General features: G+C 31.8%; 1 protein-coding gene across 5 annotated transcripts in view; it reads left to right on the top strand.

Annotated features, from left to right (window-relative positions):
* Nucleotides 1–6: 6 nt before the first annotated feature.
* zye (zona pellucida domain-containing protein zye) overlaps nt 7–24,764 on the top strand; it is a 55,269-nt gene continuing 30,511 nt past the window's right edge. For all 5 annotated transcript variants that reach the window (XM_089711309.1, XM_089711308.1, XM_089711307.1 and 2 more), the window contains exon 1: nt 7–98. The gene's annotated coding sequence lies outside the window, so the exon portion shown is untranslated. The remainder of the gene's footprint in view (nt 99–24,764) is intronic.

Here is a 24,764-nt window from a genome sequence, read left to right as displayed (position 1 = left end):
TCGCGAGTCGCGATATACCGCCGAGCGCACTCTGACCTCACACCCCGCGCAGTGATATTGTGTGTGTGACAGTATTGTCGTGTTTTATTTCGTGCGAGGTGAGCGATATTTTTTATTAAAAAAAAAATACGAAAAATATTTTTTTTTGTTGTTGTGTGCTTGATTGTTTTGTGCTTAATTGGTATTTATTTTTAAATGTATTGAAAATTCAAATGTATTTTAAATTACTGTTTTAATTTAAGTTGTATTAAACTCATTCATTCTTTATTTGCGGGTAATTTAATATATCAAATTTACTATTTTATCCATAAGTCATAAAGTTCACAATTGAAAGCTTTTGTTTTTTACTTAACCGGGTCACGGGGTGACCTTGAGAGAATTATATAAAAATATTAATAAAAATAGTTCATTAAATAAATGATAGACCTAAATGCATACAAAAATATAACTTCGGTCAATTTTCTACATTATTTGTACTCCATAATAAAGACATCAACGTTCGTTAAGCGACCTGCGGATTGTCTCTTCGAGTATTTTATAGTACCTACAAATACCCTTATCGATGTGTAGCAATTATTTTTATGCAATGTTATTTTTATGTGTTTATTTATATTATGATTTGTATGTATAGGTAAGTAGATGGTATAATCATCGTTTCTAAAATTTCGATTAAAAAATAAAAACAAATATCAATTATCAGAATTATTCTTCATCATTAAATGTGTTCAACAAAGTTAAACAGGATCTAACTTATTCCTAACTTATTCAATTATACTCAATAACGTTTAAGTGCTTTAAGTTTTAAGTATGCAAGTCTCGAACACTCGGTATGTGGATGACTCGCAAAGGTCACTTTATGCGCATGCGTTTTATCCCATTTATACAAATAATAATAGTTAAGTGTAATTTTATTATTTGATGATTAAATTAAATTATTATGTAGTACAATTCAACACATTTTTATAATGTTAATAAAAATTACTCCAATAGAACGGTATACTGAAATATTTTTACGAGAAGATTTACACAAAATTAAAATAAGTAGGCATTACGCAGTAATCGTAAAATAATATTGGTAATTTGTGAGATTGTTAGTTGTTCGTTGTACTTTAGTTAATATATAAAAATCACTTTATACTAAGTTTTTAAATTATCTCTTATTAAAAACTGCAACCGAGCAAATTAATGATCAGGCCGGCAATTCAGGTTTACCCAAAAAGCATTTGACCTTTATCATTTATATTAAAATCAACCTGACAACGGTCAAGAAGTCCTAATTTTTCAGTCTACCTTAGAATATTTTGTAATATTTTATCCTTACCTAACAGTCTCATAAATATTACCTACCTACCTAATTGTGCCTGCCTGTACAATATATGTACCACTACCTAATTGTACAATATTAGATATGAGGGTGTGGCTCTCTTGCTAGGCCTTAATTATAATTAGGCAATAATTTTAAACTAATTTGTAAAAGCTCACATAATGATATTTTATTGAATCCTTAAAAGCAACAGCTAATATTTATAATCAAATATTTATTTATCATATTTATATAAACCATTGTTAAACCTAAAATACGTACCATACAAATGACTTAATTGATTTAGAAGCGTTCACAAGCAGAGCCGCATCAAATCTAATAATTGTTAAAAAGCTCAAATAAAACAATCAATTAGGTTAGCGATAACCTTCTGTAATATTCGATAAAACCATGCATCACGATGTTCGATACTAATCCAATGCGTGCCTTCTCTGCCCTTTACCTGAAGGTTTCTAAATACCTTAATAAAACTACTTTACATAATAAGCTCTTTGGAAATGTATGATATTTTCAATTGAAGACACATGAGCATTAAAGACCAAATAAATACAGTTTTAGTGAGACTGAGATATTATTAGACAATTTTTGAGGCACAAATTACCTTCTTAGACAGAGATAGACAGATTAGAGAAATGTATTCAATTCAATACAATCATCTTATTAGTATGTGAAATTAATAACAAAAGAATATTCAAATTTAGTATTTGATAGGTAACAATAAAAATTGTAGGCCATATTATGTTCTAAAATAAATAATTACGAATAGTTGTAAATAATCTATTTTGTACTATTTATGTGTGTATTTATGACATAGACGTAAGCGCTTCTAGATTTTTAAATTATCAATGAAATGTTTTATTGCGAAAAATATTTGCATATTCTAACAATAAAAATCGTTGAAAAAACTAATATTCGGTTTAAGATAAACGATAAAATACAAAAAATAATGTAAATTAACATTAACGTAATACGGAAGTATTTCAATACTCCAAATATTCTTCAATAATATTTTAATATGCCAATAGATGAGCTAACATAAGTCGGGTATAAATTGGTACATCTATACATATAATAAAATCGTAGGAAAGTCAAAACTGTACATTGAATATTTTTTTAAAAGAATACATAATCCATGATCTATAATCGATATAGAAGCCAAAAACATAGTTTTTAGAATTTTTGTCTGTTTGTCTGTTTGTCTGTTTGTCTGTTTGTCTGTTTGTCTGTATGTTTGTCCAGGCTAATCTCGAAAAGTACTGCATAGATTGACTTCAAATTTTGCATGAATATTACTAACAGGTCGGGTGAGGCTTTTTTAAACATATTATCATGCTATCACCTCCGGGGGAGGAGCTGTGAACCTTTTTTTTTCTTACGTATTCCGTGTATTACGACAGCGTACAATCTAAAGACTCATGTTTAAATGTTGGTTTCGGGTAAGCTATGCTATTATCTAGCTTTACACAATAAAAACTATGTCATTTACGTAATTTGGGCAGAGAATCAGTTTAATGAATTTATTAAACAGCGCCATCTATGAGATTTCGTAAAAATCAAATCAATTTACATGTTAACACTACTGAACACAATGTTAAAAATTAATAATTTAAATATAATTATGTTATTTATTTATTTAACTCTTTAACCCATATCTTCCCTTCCCTATAAGGTGCGCATATAATTCGTGTGAATATACTACATTTTTAAAAGTGAGGGTAGATGTTTATTATTTTAAGTCAAACTAGACACCATTACAGTTAATCTAATATTGATTGTGTTCATTGGTTACATTTTTAAAAATCTTCGTGTTTTAAAAATTGGATAACGAGGCGGGACTCGAACCAGCATTCTTTAGTGGTCGAATTTTTTCTATTCTTTATAAATTTATTGTTTATGAATTTATATTTATAAACAATAATACAAAAAGGTTAGTTCGTTGATAATTATTATTCCTTCATCATTTACATGTTGTAAGTAAAAATATACTTTGACTGTTAATACTTTTGTTCAGTATTTACCTGTATGATTATTGCTTGGTAATTAATATATTTTCATGTCGTATACCTAATTAAAAACATAAGTTTGATGTGAAACTAGCTGGATTTATTTTTACACACTCACAGTCTTATATTTTGTGTTAATGTTAAAATAGTATTAATAGTGTAAATCATAATATTTTTTCTCAATTAAAAATATTTCCTTTTTTCTGATGTTGGCATCGAATTAAACCGCGCTGTCGTTTCGTTCACAAAAAGTGATGTTATGAGGACCGAATATGTAGCCGCCTCAACTTACGGAAACGAGAGTAACCTGCGTTGTCTGTTAGTTATTGTATAGTCGAATTTAACGTTACATGGAAATTGGAATCTAAATATATGTATACTTATATACTTATATTAAATCTGTAGAAGTCAATTCTGTACATGAAATATATTTCCTAAATAACTATCACGAGGTGATTAGGGATCGACACTGACGCCAAAAATTTTTGTCCGTCTGTCTGTCTGTATAACCGTTATACAAACAAAAACTACTCGACGGATTTAAACGAAACTTGGTTCAATTATTTTTCATATTCGTGAGCAGAGCAGTAACTCCATTTTTAAGCTTTCGTCGCGTGTGCAACCTTAATGGTTAAAGCTACACAGAAATCAAGTATGAAAGAAATGTTCTCCATATTATATAAAAAATATCTCCCGACATCATAAATGTCTATCTTTTATGGTTGAGCTTAGGAGTTCAAAGCTTTCTGATTATATTTGTCTACTAGCTGTGCCCGCGACTTCGTCCGCGTGGAATAGTGACTATGGGACCTATGACCATGGGCTCAGGGTGGGGCAACAATAATTTTTTTTTATTTTCATGCTTCCACTCCCACGTTCACTCCCAGGCCCACGCCAACGCCCACGCCCACTCCCCTTCACAATTGGTACCTACCAGATCAAAGCCAGGGTAAGCGCCCCACCCAGCCCCACCGTGGCTACGCCCATGCTGAATTACTACTTAACATACAATTATTGAGTAAATACGTACAACCATACTGTACTGTTGTACTACCATAAATAATTAAAAGAATTGTTATTAAAATTTCTTACTAAACTGAGCTAAAAAACTTACGTACCAACTTATTAAAGAAAATCAAGAAATGAAATGCCTAACCTATACCAAATAGTTACTACATAATATTGTAATTAAAAATTATGATGAGTAGATATATAATATCGAAAATCAAAAAAGAAATGCCTAACTAATTCTACGTAAAATTTCTTTTAAATTATGTCATATTATTTTTTAGGAACCAGGGGGGGAGAGGAGCAAATTCTATTTCCTTCCTTTCTTAAATGGATGTTTTTAATAATGTATGGTGTAGCCCGTGATCAGCTTAATCGATACTCAATTTTTATCAAATCCAGCAACAAATCCAAATTAGATGTTTCCTGTCTCACGCACGTAACTAAAGGCTGAAGAGAGAGAGAGGGAGCACGTAACTAAACCGTTTAGACGAAGAAAAGTGTATAGAAAAAGGAATAAATAATTTCATAAACTTCCCGACGATCTTTAAAAATAAATTATTATATCATTTTTTTCATTCCCACTTTTACCCCTATGTAGGTATAATAAGTGGATGAACCGATTTTGATACAATTTATCTAAGAACCAGCGTCGGAAAATATGCTGCCTAACAAAAAAAAAGCCGCATCTAATTCGGTTTACCTGTTAGCCAGCTACGGTGCCATAGACAGACACACACACACACAGAAATACATAGCAGTCAAACACATAACACCCGTCTTTTTGCGTCGGGGGTTAAAAATATAATACGACATAATTTAAAGGACATTTTATGTGGAAAATTTACCTATTAGAAGTAACCATAATGTTAATTTGACCCCCCCCCCCCCTACTACCTCAGCTTACCCCCAAACCCTTGGGGAATTTTGATATGATCACCTGGACATGTAAAGGAATAACTGTAGCGTACATATAACAGATAAATTACGTTTTATCGTACACTGTACAGTGTACAATAGAATGCCTTAGCAAATGTTCGCCGTGATTACTTAAATGGCCATAACTTTTTTATTTATGAACCGATTGATATAAAATAAACACTAAATGTTAAATGAAGATTACCACAATACATTAGTGAAAACTGCATCTAAATCGGATGAGCCGTTTCTGAGATTAGCGTGCACAAACATACAGACAAACAGACAAAAAATTTTTAACTACAGTTTTGGGTTCAAGATCGATTTAATAATAACACCTGCAAATTTTTTTCTACATATTTTCATTGTACAGACATCGCTTTTCCACAATTTTATTATATGATGATGATTGATGATTATAACACTCTCAGTCCGTTTTAACTTAATTTTTATTCACTCGCATCAGTGCTACCTAAAAAATCTTTATATCGAAATTCGAGCAAAGCTAAGAAAATGAGAAATAAGAGTTCTCAAGGATCGTTAGAGGTAAGAGGCTTACTATTGACCGAAAACAACATGTGTTATGCCGAGAACCTGAAACCGCTTCACAACGAGAATTGCCTGTGAGACCGAAACCTTCACTGAGAGGGTATAACGTCTCACAGCTGATCGCAAATGGCATATTTTATCTCGATAATCTGAAACTTTTACTCAATATGAAGACCGTTTGACAAATGATAGGGTGCACCATAATATTATTCGATCTCTTGAAGATGAACATGAGCATAAGCAATGACTAGAGTAGGGACGCGAATATTACCATTATTTGAGACAAGATTATTTGAGACAAGTACGTTTAATAAGTTTGTTTAATGAAAGATTAAGAATTGAAACTATTTGGTCTCTTGAAACGGACGAATAGCGAGAGGCCCGTCTTACTGTAGATAGATTTCGACAGTCTTAATGACTTAGAGGTAAACATAGAAGATCAATCTACGAGTTCGGTGGTGTGGTCCGACAAATATAAAAGTGGGTTTGCTTATAACCTCACAATTGATTACAGATCATCTTCTGTATAGGCGATATTAACGTAGTATGTTCTTTTTGTAATGCTTTAGGAGGTCTGCTCTTTTTAAAAGAGGAGTAAGGAGTCGGCTTTCGTTTGAAGATATACCAGAACCTTTGAAATCACTACTTTTAGAGGAACATGTGCAATCTAAACAGTTCTTAGACAATATTCGCTCTTATAGTAGTGCGTTTTAAATGATCCTTTGGTGCTCAACAATTATCAGAGGATCCTTTCATGCTTACTTTTAAGATACAAGGTCAAGTTTATCATTTGATGGCCAACCTAAGTTTCTTCAAATATATTTTGTATTCGACTATTCGTTTAAAATATTACAATTTTTCCTACAGTAGGGCGACGAATGTATTTTCGCATAGTAACGGAGGGGAACTCACGGGGGGTCGAGTGACGCGGGCCACGTACCACAAACATGCTTAGTTTGTTGTACCGAGCGCGAAAGAAAGTCATCGTGTTTTAGTAAAATTACTATGTAAACTATACATCCTTGTCCGACAACCGCGAGTGCGTGCGCGTTGATCGAATAAGTGAAATAATTGTTATCTCTTTATCCACTGATTAATAAGTGTTTAATTTGTGTTAAAACTTTGTTGAATGTGAATGAGACTAAAAGTGAATAATATCTTATCGCAATTATCAATATTATAACGAATAATTAATAAACTAAAGAAAGTTGTGTGGATTTTTACATTTCTATCGAGGTCCAATTGTGTGTTTTGTAAAAACGCGTAAGCGACGTGATTTGCATGGCGCTTACGACCTTCTTCTCACAGCTGTGAAGTGATCTAACGTTGAACAAATACGAAGATTACAAATACGATTACTGGATTACCTGCATAGTTTTTTTTATAATTAGAAGATTTGTTAACGGCAATTTTGAACTATAAAATGAATTGTTACGAATGCAACGATAAAATTGTTGATTTAAATGAGTTACTGGGATGTAAAACTTGTCAGAGAAAATACCATTTTCGTTGTTTAAATATGACCTCGGCTTATTTTAGAGGTCACGAATTTGACCCTGAGCGTTCTTGGATGTGTCCGGGATGCAAGGGAAATCAACTTAATACTCAGAATAACACGCCGATACGTACATTAATTGAAGAATTTGAACAAAACTCGGTTGAAAGTTTGAATAAAACTGAACGCAGTCATTCTGTCGATAACATAACATTTCGACAACATCGCCGGGAGGAAATATTAAGCCCTTTATCTCCTTCAACTTCTGAGATAAGACAAATAATTAGAGAAGTAATGGCACATGAGATGCGAAATGCTATACGTGAGTTAACTGATAGTTTGACGCGTTTATGGAGTAATTCATTTCACATTCTTAGTGACCGGTTAACTGCTCTAGAGGAAAGAATACTTGCGGAAAAGGAACCGATTTCAAACCCACAAAGTAACTCAACCGTAAGTGCAAAACCTTTACCTAGTATATCAGATCCAGAGCCGGCACCAAAGCCTCCTATTACGAAAAAATTGTCTAAGAGACTTAAACGTAAACAAGTACGAGCTTCAGTTTGCCAGCCGGCGCCTGAGACTGTAAAGGTGCCAGATCTTCAATGTGACAATAAAGAGATATCATATAAGAATCAATCCCTGGTGACGACCGACAATAATCCGAGAACAGAGTCACGCTGGACTGAAGTGAAACGTAAGAGTGTCCGTCGTTATAAATCAGCTGATATTATTAGAGGAACGGCTAAACCGGGAATTTCAAATTTGGAGGCATCTGAGAAAGTAAAGTTCTTCCATCTGTTTTATGTTAAGTATGGTACAACAGAAGATCAGGTTCGGATGCACTTGGCTAATATCTGTGCTACCAATAATTGTTCAGTGGAAGCATTAAAGTCACGTGGTAACTATGCTTCGTTCAAGATTGGAGTCCCCGATAAATTGAGCAGTAAGGTTCTGATCGAAGATAACTGGGCTGCTGAAATATGCATTAAACCTTGGAAGTCTCTTTTTCGTGGTAAATTCGAAAAGAAAGAATCCTAATAAATTACAACGTAGAGACGGCAAAAAGATAACTTTTAATGCATACTATCAGAATGTAAGAGGGCTCAAAACTAAGTTATATGACTGGAGGACGAATTTGGTTACTACTATGAACATTAATCTGATTGCTATAACGGAAACTAATCTCGATAAATCTGTAGAAGACTCAGAAATCATTGCTGGTGACTGGTCTGTTGCTCGAAGAGATCGTGGGCGTGCTGGTGGTGGCGTGATGTTGTTGGCTAAGGCACCTTTAACGCTTTTACGATTACCCGAATATGAAAGTCAAGAGGTAGAGGACTTATGGGCGCGATTTCAGTTACATGGACATTTTATTTATGTTTGTGTTGCGTATATTCCACCTTCTGCCTCAGATAATATGTATTTGAATTGGTTCAATAATGTGTCTAGTATATATAAGAAACTTAACAGTGAACGATTGTTAATTATGGGCGATCTTAATTTTTATAGTTGTAGTGAAAATGTTATGTTGAGTTTTAATAGCTTTTTAGTTGAATGTAATTTGAGTCAATGCAATAACATTGTGAATAAGAATGGAAGAGTGTTGGATGCAGTTCTTACTGATGCAGAATTGAGTGTGCATAATGTTTGTGTGTCAGCCGTGAATCCAGGTGAGGAATTATCTAGGATTGATGGCCATCATCCTCCATTAAACGTGAGTATAATTTATAAAATTTTCTCTCGGAGCCCAACATTAGAGCCGATTGTTACAGAAACCTCTAGAAACTGGGATTTTAGTAAAGGGAATTACTTATCGTTACATTACAATGTTAAAAATTTTGATTGGAAAGAGATTTATAATATTCCTGAGGTAGATGATTCACTTGAATACTTTAACTGTACTATTTATGAATTTTTTGATCAATGTATTCCGAATAAAAAACCTAGGACGAATCGTCGTATTTATCCAGTATATTATAATAATGAAATCATACACAATTTAAAAATCAAAGCTCAATTACACTGGCAGTGGAAATTTCTTAATAACCGTGGAGCTTATGATGAATTTAAATTTTTAAGGTCAAAAATTAAAAATGATATTAATAAAGCACATAAGGATTTCTTAGATAAAATATCTACAAATTTAGTTGATACACCAACACAATTTTGGCAATATGTTAATTCACTGCGCAAAGGAAATAATACAGAAACAATGGTGACCTTTGATGATACTGAGTACCGGGGTAAGGACATGGCAGAAGCGTTTGCTAAGCATTTCAAATCAGTGTTTTTAACTAATTCACCAAAACTGGACTTTGACTCTGCTAATTCTAAGGCTAGGTCCAGTTCACGTTTCTTCGATATAAAGGTTTTAAATAAGGATATAATCAGTCGATGTATAAAAAAATTAAAATCTAACGCTTCTCCTGGACCTGACATGATACCTGCTTATATCATTAAGGGTCTTATGGAATACCTAATTGAACCTATAATGCACATATTCAATCTTATTCTGATGAAAGGTGTATACCCTACACTATGGAAGAAGTCGCGAGTTATACCGATTCCTAAATCTGGCAGTAGAACCAAAGTTGAAAATTATAGACCAGTGGCGATTTTATGTTCACTAGCCAAGGTATTTGAGATGTGTTTGCATTCTCAAATGCTACATGAATGCAAGCCATACATCTCTCCTCTTCAGCATGCCTTTTTACCACGCAGGTCGGTCGCTACAAATCTCATTTCACTTGTTGAGACATTATCACGTGAAATGGATAAGCAGAATCAAGTCGATGTTATTTATCTCGATTTCCGCAAAGCTTTTGACCGTGTTGATAATGATGTACTGTTGTTGAAGTTAGCAGATCATGGATGTGGCCCGACTTTGCTCAAGCTGTTTTCTAATTATCTTAGGGATCGGAAACAATTTGTAAAATATGGCCCGTATATTTCAGATTCTTATTCTACTCGATCTGGTATAAGTCAAGGATCAAATCTTGGTCCTTTGCTGTTTTTATTACTGATAAACGATTTACCGGATGTAATTGAAAAGTCGGATATCTTACTCTTTGCCGATGATGTTAAAATATTTAAGGTCATTAAATCGGATGAAGATTACTGCCTCTTGCAAACAGACGTAGATGCAGTTTATATGTGGAGTGTGGAGAACAAACTACACTTTAATATTGACAAGTGTGAATTTATGACATTTAGTCGTTCAGCCTATATACGGAACTATGTTTATAGTTTGGGACAGGATCAAATATCACGTGTGAATAAAGTACGCGACTTAGGTATCACATTCGTGCCTCATCTTTCGTTTCATGAGCATATTCACAATGTTTCTAACGCTGCATACAAACGTTTAGGATTCTTACTGCGCAACTCTGTCGGACTTTCAGATAGCGCTATTAGAGTTCTCTACTCGGCACTTGTTAGGAGTATTCTAGAGACTAATTCCATTGTCTGGAGTCCCTACGAGAAAAAATATGTCCTTATGTTGGAGCAGGTCCAAAAGAAGTTCTTAAGGTACTTGTATGCGAGAAATTTTAATTATTACCCATATCTGTATCCCACAAAATTCTTGCTGGGTAGTTTGGGTTATAACTCGCTGGAACTTCGTAGAAGTCTATCAACTGTTAAATTTGCTCTTAACGTTTTATACAATAAAATAGATTCTAATGATTTAGTAGAAATGCTCTTACGGCTTAATGTGCCTGACAATTATACACGGGCTCGTAGCCACCGACTGTTAGCTGCTTGGCGCACACGCACGGTTCAACGCCAGCAGTCTCCGGTGCCTCGCATGCTTTCACTGCTGAACTCAATCCTCAATTCTGCACCAGTATATGATTTGTTTGTGTCAGGGATTGGAATGATAGGTGAAGAATGTAAGAGGTACCTAGAGCTAAGAACATAGTGATAAGTTTAGAATTAAGTTTAATATATGTATGGTTTGGCGTATGCCGTAAATAAATAAATAAATAAATAAATAAAATAAATAAACGTAATTTAATACTTAGGTACATATTATATAATGATGCGCTCAAACTGTTAATCTACATTTAATTTAGATTATTATTTGAATTACTAAGTAATGTAGAATTTAAATCAAATTCACTCATGTTTTCCTCAGATTTTCGATGTCCTCCGATTTTAAGATTTTCTTATCAGAGTATTCAATTTTAATGTAGTTAATTTTTATAAGAGACAATTAAGAACATTCAAAAATAAAGTGTCACGTATTTTTTTTAAACGACGAATGACGAAAACGACGTAATCGCGGACGAAGTCGCGGGCAACAGCTAGTAACAAATAATATTGGATTCGTATATCTGTTTGTCGTGAACACACATCCTTGAATTCAACGGTTAGATATGTGCATTCATTGATTGAAAATGACTGTAGGCATAGTGATGTTCCACACGTATTACTTTTCTACCGTATTTTGTGCAATAAAATATTTTATGGATAGGTGAATTATATTATTGACCTTTACGACATTTTTTGTCTGACCTATTTTAGGTACCTCACTGCATTCATAAGTGGTATGAATGTAAGGTGCATTAGTATCTTGAGCTTCGATAGATCATTTCATTGTTTATTTAAACCTTAATTAATAAAAATTAATTGCAGTATTGGAAAATAAAAAATCAATATCTAATTATATTAAAATCCACAATAAATTCTTCAAATTTTAGCTTTTAGAACTAAAGTCTCTCCTTGAGACAATGCGTTAACAATTTGTCAATGTTTGTGAGTTAATAGACGCGTCTAATCGGACAAGCGGTCAATTGATGTTTCAATCGATTACATGTCTATTAAATCATATATCTTGTTATAATCTATACTAATATTATAAACGTAAAGAGTTCGTTTGTTTGTTTGTGCTAATCTCTGGAACAACGGGTCCGATTTGTAAAAAAATTCACTATTAGATAGTCCATTTTATCGGAGCAATGCGGATTAAACCGCGGGGTATAGCTAGTCTTGTTATAAAATGTGAAATGTAGATAAAATAAATAGTTTATTTGTTTTTTTATACTAGATGTAACACGTGTTATCTCCGCTCAGTTTAAAATTGTTCTGACTTGAGCTGTTTAGTTAAAAATAATAATAATAGTTGTTTATTAAAAATAATAAAGTGTTTTCTGATATAATGGCATAAAAATACACTTCTTAATTTTCTCCTTAATTGAGAAATTAATGTGTTTATCCGAAAATGTAGGCAAAGTATATAAAACTCATTAGTAAAGTGTGTACAATAGTAATAAATCAAATCTAACACAACCTATAATTAAAGGTTATTAGTTAGTTATTAGGTGTTAGTAACTAGTACTACCTTTAACACTTAAAAAATATCGAAACATCCCCATTACATTTAACTCATATTAAATGAAGTATAAGGTAATACCACAAGGCTGAAGATCCGGCTTCTGGCCAAGGTTGACCCTCACCAGGCCCATCCTTAACACATGATTACTATTAATAAATTTATTAAGTCATCACCATAACTTGTTTCTGTATTTATATTAGTATTATCTTTTACAAAACAACTAAAATTATAATGAGATGCTATGGAATTTAGAAATTAATGTTGCTATGGCGATACAATTTCATCAATAAAAATGTTGGCTAATTATAAACCGTACTACTGCGTTTCGTCTTAGTATCTCTCTGTTAAAAACAATAAATGACGAAATTTTAAATTTTAGATAATTACTAGTGGTCCACCCCGGCTTCGCCCGTGGTATATATTTAGTATCCTATGTCCTTCTCCTGGCTCAATGTACCTCCCTGCCAATTTTCAGCTAAATCGGTTCAGCCGTTCTGAGAACCAAATTCCTTTCGCATTTATAATAGCTCAGCCCATCAATATTGTTTAATATTTAGGTAATTTTAAAACATTAGTTTAAGCAATGTGTTATTGACATGTTGTCTATTACGAGTCAAGGCGAAATAAAGTGAAAATACGTAATTATGCAAATAAATTCGTAATGCGCAAGCGCTCTGTATGAAAGTGATACTTGGTTTTAATGAATACCTTTCTTAATTTTTTACATAATACTTTTTTGGTACTTCTATATAAGACAATATTGAGGAGATGCCAATTGATATATTCTCATAGACATTTAGTAAATAAAATGAATCTATCTATTAGGAAAATTACTAGATATTATACAAAATTGTATTTTTGGAATATTAAGAAAATATCGAGATATTGTTTTAAGTTAAAATATGTTTAGAAAGGTGAAACACGTTTGCAGTTACTTTACATTTAAAAATGCTCAATCTTGCAAATAACATTTGTAGATCGGTGAATACAAGACATTGAACCGCTGAAAAAGTGTTAAATTTGAGAATGAATTTTAATAATTATTGAGTCTATCACTAGGAGCTTATTTTTACTTATCTAATTGAGGCCCGTGTATTGTTAACAACATACTAATTTGACCCAGCAAGCCATAAACTATGTCATAAACTTTAAAAACGTCACTTTTATGGTAAGTAGGGCATGCACCCGGGTTTACCCGGTTCCGAAAAACCCGGGTAAACCCGGGTTTTTTGATGATCTTGAGAACCGGGTCTGAATAGTATGAAACCCGGTTCTCCCGGTTCCGACCAATATATTAAAATATAAAGTATTATTTATATTTTGCTGCATTATTTTAACAAATTTATTGTATCTGGCAACCTCAGACTCACGTGCATTGCGAATTTACGTGCCACGCCTCAAACGTGGCTCCGATTGGTTGTCTAACCTTAGATGCTATAAGTTTCCTACGGTTGTATTACCAAAAAAAATTAGGCTTCGAAAATGACAAAAATTAGGCTACAGAAATATTTTTATTAGATTTCTCGTGAATTTGAAAAGCTGTTAATTTTACTGATTCATATTAAATGATCCAGTCATGTTTTTGTTTTTGGTATCAAGCTGAAATTTATATCGAATACTCAAGTTTTCGGTCCCTTTTATGTGAAAAAGTCGAACTCACAAGCCAACGCATCAAAAGATACAGCCGTAAATGCTGAAAATTTTCGAAAATTTCGACATTCGCATGGGACTCAAAACCTACAGCTGGGTACTTTTCATGTTTTTATGTGATATTATGATAACAAGAGCGCCGAGACAACCGTCAAAACGCTAAGGAATAGAATACGCTATCGATACAAATTGACATAAGCGTATGATGTTTTGCCTAAGGATTCGGTCACACTACCAATGACGACGACGACCACGAACAAAATTTTCATCCAGTCGAAATTAAACAAATTGTGCAAAACAGAATTAAAAAAATTTTTTCGAGATCAATGGATAAAAAAATAGGTTTTTCGTAGAAACGGTAGCTCCTAGAAAAAAATGTATTTAACCTTTTTTATAGATAATTTTATGATGTACAATTTTGGTTCCAGGTGATTGTATGATAAACTTACCGTCTCGGCGAAAATCGCAAAAAAAAACTATTTTTTTATTAAGTGACCTCGAATTAATTTTTTTCCGAGTACCGTAATGACGGGAGATTTAAATATTTTATTTTGAATAAATTTTGGCAAGATTTGAATTTTGGTCGTGGTCGTCATCGTCGTTGGTAGTGTGACCGAACCATTACCAAAATATCATGAGCTTATGTCAATAATTAGCGTTAGCAATTTCTATTCCTCGGCGATACTGACGTTTGACTAAGGGCCAAGGTACTTTTATAAGACTGATAAATAAAGAGAAGTATTGAAATTTTGTTTCTTTATTAATTTAATAAAATAAGACACAAGCCGCGTAAAATAAAGGTCTATCAGGTACTTTTACAGTTACTTTTGTTTAATTTCGTATTTTTTTCGAAGTATTATAAAAGAACCGGGTAACCCGGTTCTACCCGGTTCTGAGCTCGATTTGGAACCGGGTTTCAAAAACTTGGAACCGGATCCGGTTCTGCATGCCCTAATGGTAAGCCCCTTTATTGAGTAACATCCGAACATCCTCATAAAAACGAATTCATTATAAATAGACAAATAAAATGTGTAAAGGTCAAACGAATCTCATTTTTTGGTATTTTTATTTTATCTTATCTGAAAACAAATAAATTACAGTCGACTAGCATACGCTTTTAAATTTATTGTCTTTTATTTAAAAATGAAATGGTATTTTAGAAATAACTTTGAATTTTTTGTTTGTAATTTTCCTTATCTTTTTGCAAGCCGCAACTTCAAGATATTAGCAAAATTAATTCAAAATACGGCACGTTGTTCATTACTAAAAACATGCAAGACCATATTTTTGTAAACGTCTCTTTGTAATAAAAATAACTATTGTTTATATTATATAACTAGCGGTCCGCCCCGGCTTCGCCCGTGGTACATATTTACGTTTTCTCTACATAAGAACGATCCTCGTATTTCAAGGAATATAATAAAAAAAGAATTATCGAAATCGGTTCAGCCCTTCTCGAGTTATGCGCTTACCAACACATTTTGCGATTCATTTCTATATAAATTTACATTACTATAAATTAAAATAGTTTAGAACAACGGCAAACAACGAATTTTGTTTGTTTAGACTTATTTTCCAATACAAATTCTAGCAAATTGTTAAAACTAAAAATACCATGAAAACCATAATTAATAATTCGTATTAAATGTACAAGGTTACTACCAAACATGTAGGTTTCTTCACATGTATAATTATGCCCAAAACAGTGTCACGACGGTCATCTTTAGTGAACCTCCTCTTGATGTAATAATATAATACTTATGTACTTATACATAATTAACAAAAAATATTAGTCAGCTTGTTAATATTGTGTAATATTGAATAATTTTTTCCTTTAAATTCTTTTAGTATTTTGCAAACATAATACAAATAATAAGTATATTTATAATTTTATAAATAAGTTCTATATTATAATATTCTGAGCTCTCAAATTGAGTTTAAACTTACCTACATTTTATAATAATTAAAGCTATATAAATAATTTATTTGTTATTCCTTGTTTTAATAACCTTTAAAACACAAAGACTCGCTCAAAATATTCCCCAACACTACTATAAACCAACAAGTTTTTGACTATTAAAAGTCTCTGCTAGTGAGGAAGTTATATAGACAAAATTAAGTGTATGACATAACCTACAAACTGATAATATACATAATATTTTTCCATAGAAACAAGATCTAGTTCACTAAAATGCATGCAAACGATCAAGCGCCACCGAAAACTTAGAATGGACGGATGTACAAATCATCTTGCCTTTCATTTAATTAATTATAACTATCACGGAGGTGTTTTGACATGTCCTAAAATATGATTTCTCGCCAAAATTGGCTACATAAGCCACAGCTGCGAGCACACGACAGGGCAATGTTGACCCACCGTATTGACGACTCATAGCAGTCGCTGTAGCCGAAATCGAAAGGAATACATAAATAGAGCAACATAATATATAGACATTGTTCTTTCAGATAGATTTGGCTCACGATCTCTCTGATGATTTTATCATAATCGGGCTGAAATTTGGCATGCAGGTAGATGTTAGGACGTAGGCATCCGCTAAGAAAGGATTTCCCGAAATTCTTGCGGGAACGGGGAAAAACGGGGATGTACAAAGTCGTGGGCGGAAGCTAGTAAAGTATAATCTGTTGACATATTCAATTCTCTAATCCTATATTTAAAACATGTCCTAGAAAACTTAACAATTCCTAACTTTTGAAATATCTTTATCGAGATAAGGAAACAAAAGCCAGTATCAATTAATTAATGTTTGTGATGATAATGATGATGATGTATACTTCTATCCAAACCTGGAAACACATAGATTTTTGGTGACGGCAATAAATTTCCTGCCAAACTAAATTAAACATCTCTCCAAAGTGACACTTCAATTGCCCTCTGCTCATTTGCAAACCGTCGGAACAACTGACATAAGATTAGCGTAAGAATAATAACATTGAATTTGTACGTCTCACTCCGAAGACCTTTGTGAGAAATTACTTGTACTATTGAGATCATTGCATCACAGTACGTCATGAGAATGACATAGGTACTTTACTCCAATCATCTCTAAGGAATCCGCTGTTAAAATAGTTTGACTGACGCATTGTTAACCTTTACGTTGTCAGAGTAACAAGAGTAGGTATATGCGAAAGTTATTCTGTATATTATGCATGTCTAATTAGTCGACTTTTAATATATTATGTACCTACTCATAAATATTTACTTTTTATTTACAATTTGTTATGTAGAGTCTGAGAAAGCGTGTCTTCGTTGTAACAAATTAAAACATATTATAATAAGTTAAAAAATCGTCACGTAGTTCGATTTTTATAATTACTAATATTTGCACACTATCTTAATACGTTAAAGCGTTAATCCCATGCTAATTAATTATATTATTATTTGATAACCTTGCAAAATATGTAAATTAATAAAAAAACAGACGTCTCAAACCAATTAATCACGACCTACCACATCCAATCAAGGAACGTAATTTAATCACGCATCTACGCACCAATTGGCTAGAATCGAAAAAAACCGTATTTCATCTGTCCAACATGAATGTCGGGGGTCAAGCGAAAGCTGCGGGATTACATAACTTATGTTACATTGATTACAAAGAATAGACAGGTCACTGGGTAAAGATTCATCTGCTGAGGTTGTTCACCTTTGCGGTTGCGAATTATAGAAAACTCGTAAACTGTTTATCGCTGTTTAAGTAATTGTACATTGTTTTGTAACGCGTGTCGGGTGTAAGTGACACTCGTTTGTTGTAAATTATTAGCTATATAGGTGTATAAGTTACGACTAAGACGTTATGAGGAAAGAAAAAGATAAACAGTTGTATAGGCTACTAGCTTACCGCCCGCGGCTTTGCCCGCCTTGTTTAAAACCTAATAAATAAATTATATACTAAAACCTTCTTCTTGAATCTCTCTATCTATAAAAAAACCGCATCAAAATCCGTTGCGTAGTTTTAAAGATTTAAGCATACAAAGGGACATAGGGACAGAGAAAGCGACTTTGTTTTATACTATGTAGTGATGATGTCTGATTCAAGTCTTATACTGTTAGGCTCACCTTTAAACAAGCTATAGGCGAAGATCTATACTATTATAAATACTTAGTAAAACATTTAAATTTTGAACTATTGTTAATTACCGACCTTTCGATTATTCATTAAACACTAATTTAAACACAATAAGGAAGAGCAAAATTAATAGACTTCCCATCAATATTATCTACAGCTTATATAATCGATAACTAATTTGTAACTAATAAATGGCACAGTAATATTCAGAGGTGATTTCCAACCAAATCATAGAATTACATAGTATTGCTAAAATATAAACAGACTAAAGTGTGTAAGTATGTCGACACTCTTCCGTGAGACTCGCTAGACAATGATAGATAAAACTAGCCGTGTATTACCATATAACACTGAGTTTTCGTTTATCTTAACTGCTTTTAAAATATTTAACTGCAGGTCATTTAGTGCAACATGTTTAGTTTATACATATTGTAAATGAAAATGTAATGCTAAACTGAATAAAAATGTTCATTTGAAATTATATTTATTGAAATTATATTTATAGGTACTTAAGTTATTCAAAAGCCTTACTTTTTTAGCTAACGTTTCGAAAAACAAGGTTTATAGTCTATAAAACAAAAAAATGTCAAAGACCAAAACTTAATTTACCTGAATTCCTGAGAAATTTACTTTATTTGCATTTAAAACTGTAGAAGAACCGATACTAATAAATTAAATATATAGAATACTATAGAATCATTGTCATTTTAAATATTGCATTTGTTTTTATTTCACGGCTTCTTTTCTACCACATTTATTGAGCACGTTATAATTATGTTGTCCAAACGCGCTTGAGAATTTTTGTTTCAAATATCATAAATGAAGAAACTCTATTCATAAATTAGCTTACTCTCCCACGTCATAGAACACACAACATTTGAAATATTACGCTTTTTTAATTAGTAGATATAGAACAACTGTATATTATGATATATTTGTTCCATTTATATTGAGAAATAAAAAGGGTACAAGAAAATCTCGAACGTTATTTCAGGACCTAGATGTGTATTACATTTCAAAACCAATTTTCCGACTTAATAAAGCTGAAAAAAGGGAGATTAAAAAGAGTAGAGTTTTAAAAAAATTAAATTTAACTGTGAAACGCCAAAATAAATTCGTTCGTTTCGATAAATTGTTTTATTACTAACACGAACATATCCGTAACCTTTATGTCAGTGTTTACCACTTAAAAACGAAATGCATGAAAATCATAAACGTATTTGAAAATTGTTTTACAACATATATACGAACATCCTTCAATAAGTGCCTTCCACTTAAGTAATTAATAAATGCATTGTTAAACAATTAGCTAAAGAACTTACAACAACTGTCAAAATACAATAAAAATAAAAAACAGTCTCATCAAATGAATTTCAAGAACCCTTGAAATATTTATTTCATTTCAATATAAATTATCTCTAAGTGAACGTATTATTGCGTATAACATTCACAGTAATAAGCAGATAAAAGACACCGACAGATAGCATCATTACTATGAATAGAACCGTCAAAATCACATGATTATATTATTTTTAAATAAATGGTCTCTCAGATTGAGTCTAACTTGAGTAACATCGTGTGACCATCATTACTAGATTATCGGTATTCGCACGGAGTTTTAATTAATTTTTAATGTAATCCATCAAAAAATATGGTTAGCGCACCAAATTATTTGCTTAAATTTAAAATTTAATTGTTGCATATCTTTTGAACCAATTGACTGACTTAAATAAATTATTGAATGAATAATTTTATCTCGATGGCATTGTAAAGTATACGAGGCTCAAATCATCATGTCATCAAAGTTTTAAGAAGCTTTTTTCCAATGATAACCTTAGGAAGATAAACTTTGGAAAATGATTTTCACAGGGCACTATTCTATTAATATCGACATCAACCATAGTTAAACAATTAATTAAAAATGTTATAATTTCAAATATCATAAAACAATAGGTTTTCTTGCCACACAGAATATACAAACTATTATAATAATTTATGCCCGACCTCCGCCCCTATGGCCTTGACTTATAATTTAATATGTGAAGCGCCACTAATCTGCACTATTTAATCACTTTTTTGACCTTTGCAAATTCATATTAATATATTACTACATAAATATGCTTATTTCTATCATTTATGCAGTTCCATAGCCTTAACATTTTCATTAATGAAAGAAATTCAATTATTTATTTGATATGCACTTAGAAGTGTCTTTATTGTTCTTGTCAAATAGATATTATATTATACTTAAATAATTGTTTAGTAAATCAAAGAGTGAATCACTATAGTTAATTATGCGCAATGAACTTGAGTCATTCCATTTACATTTTATTTTATATTAAAATGTTGTTACATTGTAGATATAGAAACAAATAAAAGATCTTTAAGCATCCTCAAATTATCCAAGAAATAGCTTCTTTAGAATTCCTACTTAAAAATGGCACATTTACCTACTTATAAAAAATCAGATGGCCACGTATATTTGCAACAGTACTTAGTAGCCTTGATTTAGAATAAACATTATTACAACAGTACGAGTCTACTGTAGACAAATATTTAAATTTGTTTTAGATTTTAAAATATTATGACAAATCTTTTTATAGCTTACAAATTTTAAAGTGTAATAAATTATTCGTAAAAAAAGTTAATATTTAAATAATATGACAATGTTATTAGAGGCGAACTTATCTTTTTCTATTAAATACAAAGTTGATCTTTTAGTCATTTTTTATATAAAACAACGAGCTCCTTTGTTGACAGTTTATTCTTTGCTTAGGTTGAAAAGGCTGATTGTTTATTATTTGTTAAGATTGAAATTGAACAAAAAATAGTTACGAAATATAATTTACTAGCTTCCCACCCGCGGCTTCACCCGCATTTTCAAAGAAAAACCTGCATAGTTCCCGTTTCCGTGGGATATCCGGGATAAAACCTATCCTATGTGTTAATCCAAGTTACCCTCTATATGTGTGCTAAATTTCATTGTAATCGGTTCAGTAGTATTTGCGTGAAAGAGTAACAAACACACACATACACATCCTCACAAACTTTCGCATTTATAATATTAGTAGGATAGGATTACATACAATAAAGTGTGTGTTACGAAACATAAACTCCATTTAATATAAGTATGTGCTATAACAAAAATCGGAAATCGTTTAGAGCCAGTAATGTCACAAATGTTAAATAACGTAAACATTGAACATAGCAAACAAGAGATTCGTCACACATGTATGTAAAAGCGAAAGTGTCGGCTAGGCCTTACGCACGTAATTCATAGTTGTACCACAGATAGTATATACTATACTAGGTTGTACCACAGACTAATAATAATATACTACGTATACAAGTTGTACTAAACTTCTTTTAGTCTAAGATCCGGGGTTAGAAAATAATTATACCCTCATCTGTCAGGAGAGTTGTGGTGATAGGTGACAGGTGAGGGTATGTTATTCTAATCCCGGATCTTAGACACATAAACATAAATAGAAATAATTTGGAAAATCCAAAAGTGCACGCCTCATAATTTTTTTTAAATAAATATTTATTAATTATTATTTTTGTTTATTTAATAACAATTAAACCACATCGAATCAGACCCTGAAAAATGAAAGGGTTCTATTCCTGAGCATACTCAAGCGTAAGAGAAAAAAAAAGACTCGATTAGTAAAGTATTTCGGTCGCTATCGTGTTAACAAGAAAAAGGATCCGCACATACAGACACACGGACGTCCAAGACAGAACTTTTTTAAACTGTTTTTTAACTAGTTTAAATAACAAAAATGACATCAAAAATATCATGAACGTTAAAAATAGTGTTTTTTCTTAATATGTGTGTGTATGTATTATCTTACAAGTGCAATGTATGATACATAAAGACATTTTAAGTTTGAAAAATCAGATGTTTTGCGCGAAGTGACAGTAGTACCCACCTCAACGCTTCGCTTATGAGGCGTGCAATAGCATCTTGATGTCTCCTAAGGGTCGTAAAGGCGTATTATTTCCTGTCATTCTTCTGTCATTTTTCAACATTGGAATAAATACTGCTTTAAACATCATGGTAACTCCCCTGGAATCGACTTTATAGGAAGTAATAAGAGGTAGACATTTTATATCAAGAATGGTTCAATAAAAAGGCAATGAAAGCCCAGATAGGTCATTACAAATTATAAAAAATGCACTTTTTTACAATTAAGTTTTACTCTATTGGTCTTTAGTAGTCTTTAATAATATTAAAAATATAGCTACAAATACATCGGTCATAAACCCCATAAAATAAAGGTACGTTAACAATAAGAATTGTTAATATGTATCGCAACGGATACAATAACATTCGTAATTACTAATTACGTCGTAAAACATAGCCCATTGTGCTATTGAACTGTGTCACTAGACCAATTAAACGAGAGAGGAATTTTGCAGAGTCTTTCATTTTTATTTACAACTAGCGATCCACCCCGGATTCGGCCGTGGTACATGTTCTCTCCATAAGAATTAAGAAGCATCCTCGTACTTCAAGTCTTAATTTTTTTTACGTAGTCGGTTCAGCCGTTCTCGAGTTATGCGCTTACTAACAGTTTTACGATACATTTTTATATTATAGATTTATTATTGTCATTCAAGAAAATGTAGAGCCCTATATTTTGTCCATTTCGGAAATTACTTAAACTAGACTAGACATTGTTCTAGATTCTAAATCCATTTTCATATTTCTCAGGAAAATTATTCCTATATAATACTTGTAATATTATTACCAATAGAAAATATTTATATACCTACTTGCCAAATTTTAGTATTTTCGTTTAAAAGATTTTCTACCTAATGGCAGATTTTTTTTATAATTATTATAGACCTATATAAGGTCTTTCAATTACCATGTTGTATTGCGTTAAACTTCAATTTAATTTTAAATGTTAACCTTTTAACAATAATTTTTCTCGAATTTGCCATTTCCGATTGCTAATTGAATATGTATTTTGATATGAATAAGTGATTATAGTTGTTTGTTTATTATTATGAGTATTGGATGTTTTTATCAAAATTTAATTAAACGGTAAGAAGATGTTACAAAATATCCATGGACATTTTGTCGTACTCAAAATCAAGCATTTATTATTTTATTCAACAAGACATCTTCAAGAAGCGCTTGAATCAAGATGCTCAAAAATTATATACTGCAAGTTAAATATAATAGTATTCTGATATCGTTGACCTGTTTTATGTATTTTTTATTATCTATGTAGTAGGTAATTTAATAATGATAATATTAATTATAGTTCGTCGTCGTTCAATAATTTATCCAGACCTAACCTAAAAAACAAGAGAGGAAATGATCCATAAAAAGAGGACATCTTTACCAAAATAACGTACAGAACACCCACAAACATAAGTCATAGATCATATTATACCAGTTAACTTACACAATGTTTGAATAAATTAATTATTTAACGCTTCACCGTTTCGTAAACGCACAGAACTTACCAAATATCTAGACAAATAATAGGCGCGAAACAACACACACATACATTTTTCTTTATAAATCACACGTAAAAAAAACATTGGAAAAGCCTAAATTACGCAATTTTAAGTCATTATAATTTTTAATATTAACTTATCTATACTAATATTATAAAGAGGAAAGGTTTGTAATTATGTATGTATGTATGTATGTATGTATGTATGGTTTTCATGCATAAACTACTGGACCGATTTTCATGAAATTTGGCACAGACAATCTTTAGACCCTGAGACAGAACATAGGCTACCTTTAATTGCGAAATATGTACCACGGGCGAAGCCGGGGCGGACCGCTAGTATTTAAAATAAACATAAATAAAATGCATTTAATCCGAGGCTACATTATGCAAATAAAATCTAGTAGTCTATCAACTTCGCCTAATGTGAACTTGTCTTTATTTCACGAAGAACGTAAGCGTACTTTTATCAATTTCTATGTATGCCAAACTAGTCATAAAACATATTTATATCTAAATAAATAAATAAATAAATAAATATTATAGGACATTATTCCTCAGTTTAGACATGTAGGTACGAAAAAACTAAACAATTTACTTTAGATTATGTAAAAATGAAACTGGGATTATTGTGCAGGTCACGGTCAATATGCAGATATTTCAATTGAATAATCAATTGATTGATTATTAAATTTTCATAATATTCTAAATCAACGCATACGATTATAATTTTTACATTCCTATAGATATCTTAGTACAAATGTGATAAATGAAAATAATAACATGACATTACATAATATTACATACTTATTACGTTATCGGCTTTTCTATTGTATTATAAAATACTAGCTGCTCCGCGCGGTTTCACCCCCGTGGCTCCACTCCTGTTGGTCGTAGCGTGATGATATATAGCCTAT

The sequence above is a fragment of the Colias philodice genome, chromosome 26, assembly GCF_061535455.1.
Source record: "Colias philodice isolate Cphi_HAF_F1 chromosome 26, ilColPhil1 Martin Lab GWU primary, whole genome shotgun sequence".
NCBI lineage: Eukaryota > Metazoa > Arthropoda > Insecta > Lepidoptera > Pieridae > Colias > Colias philodice.
This window is presented reverse-complemented; position numbering and strand designations above follow the sequence as displayed.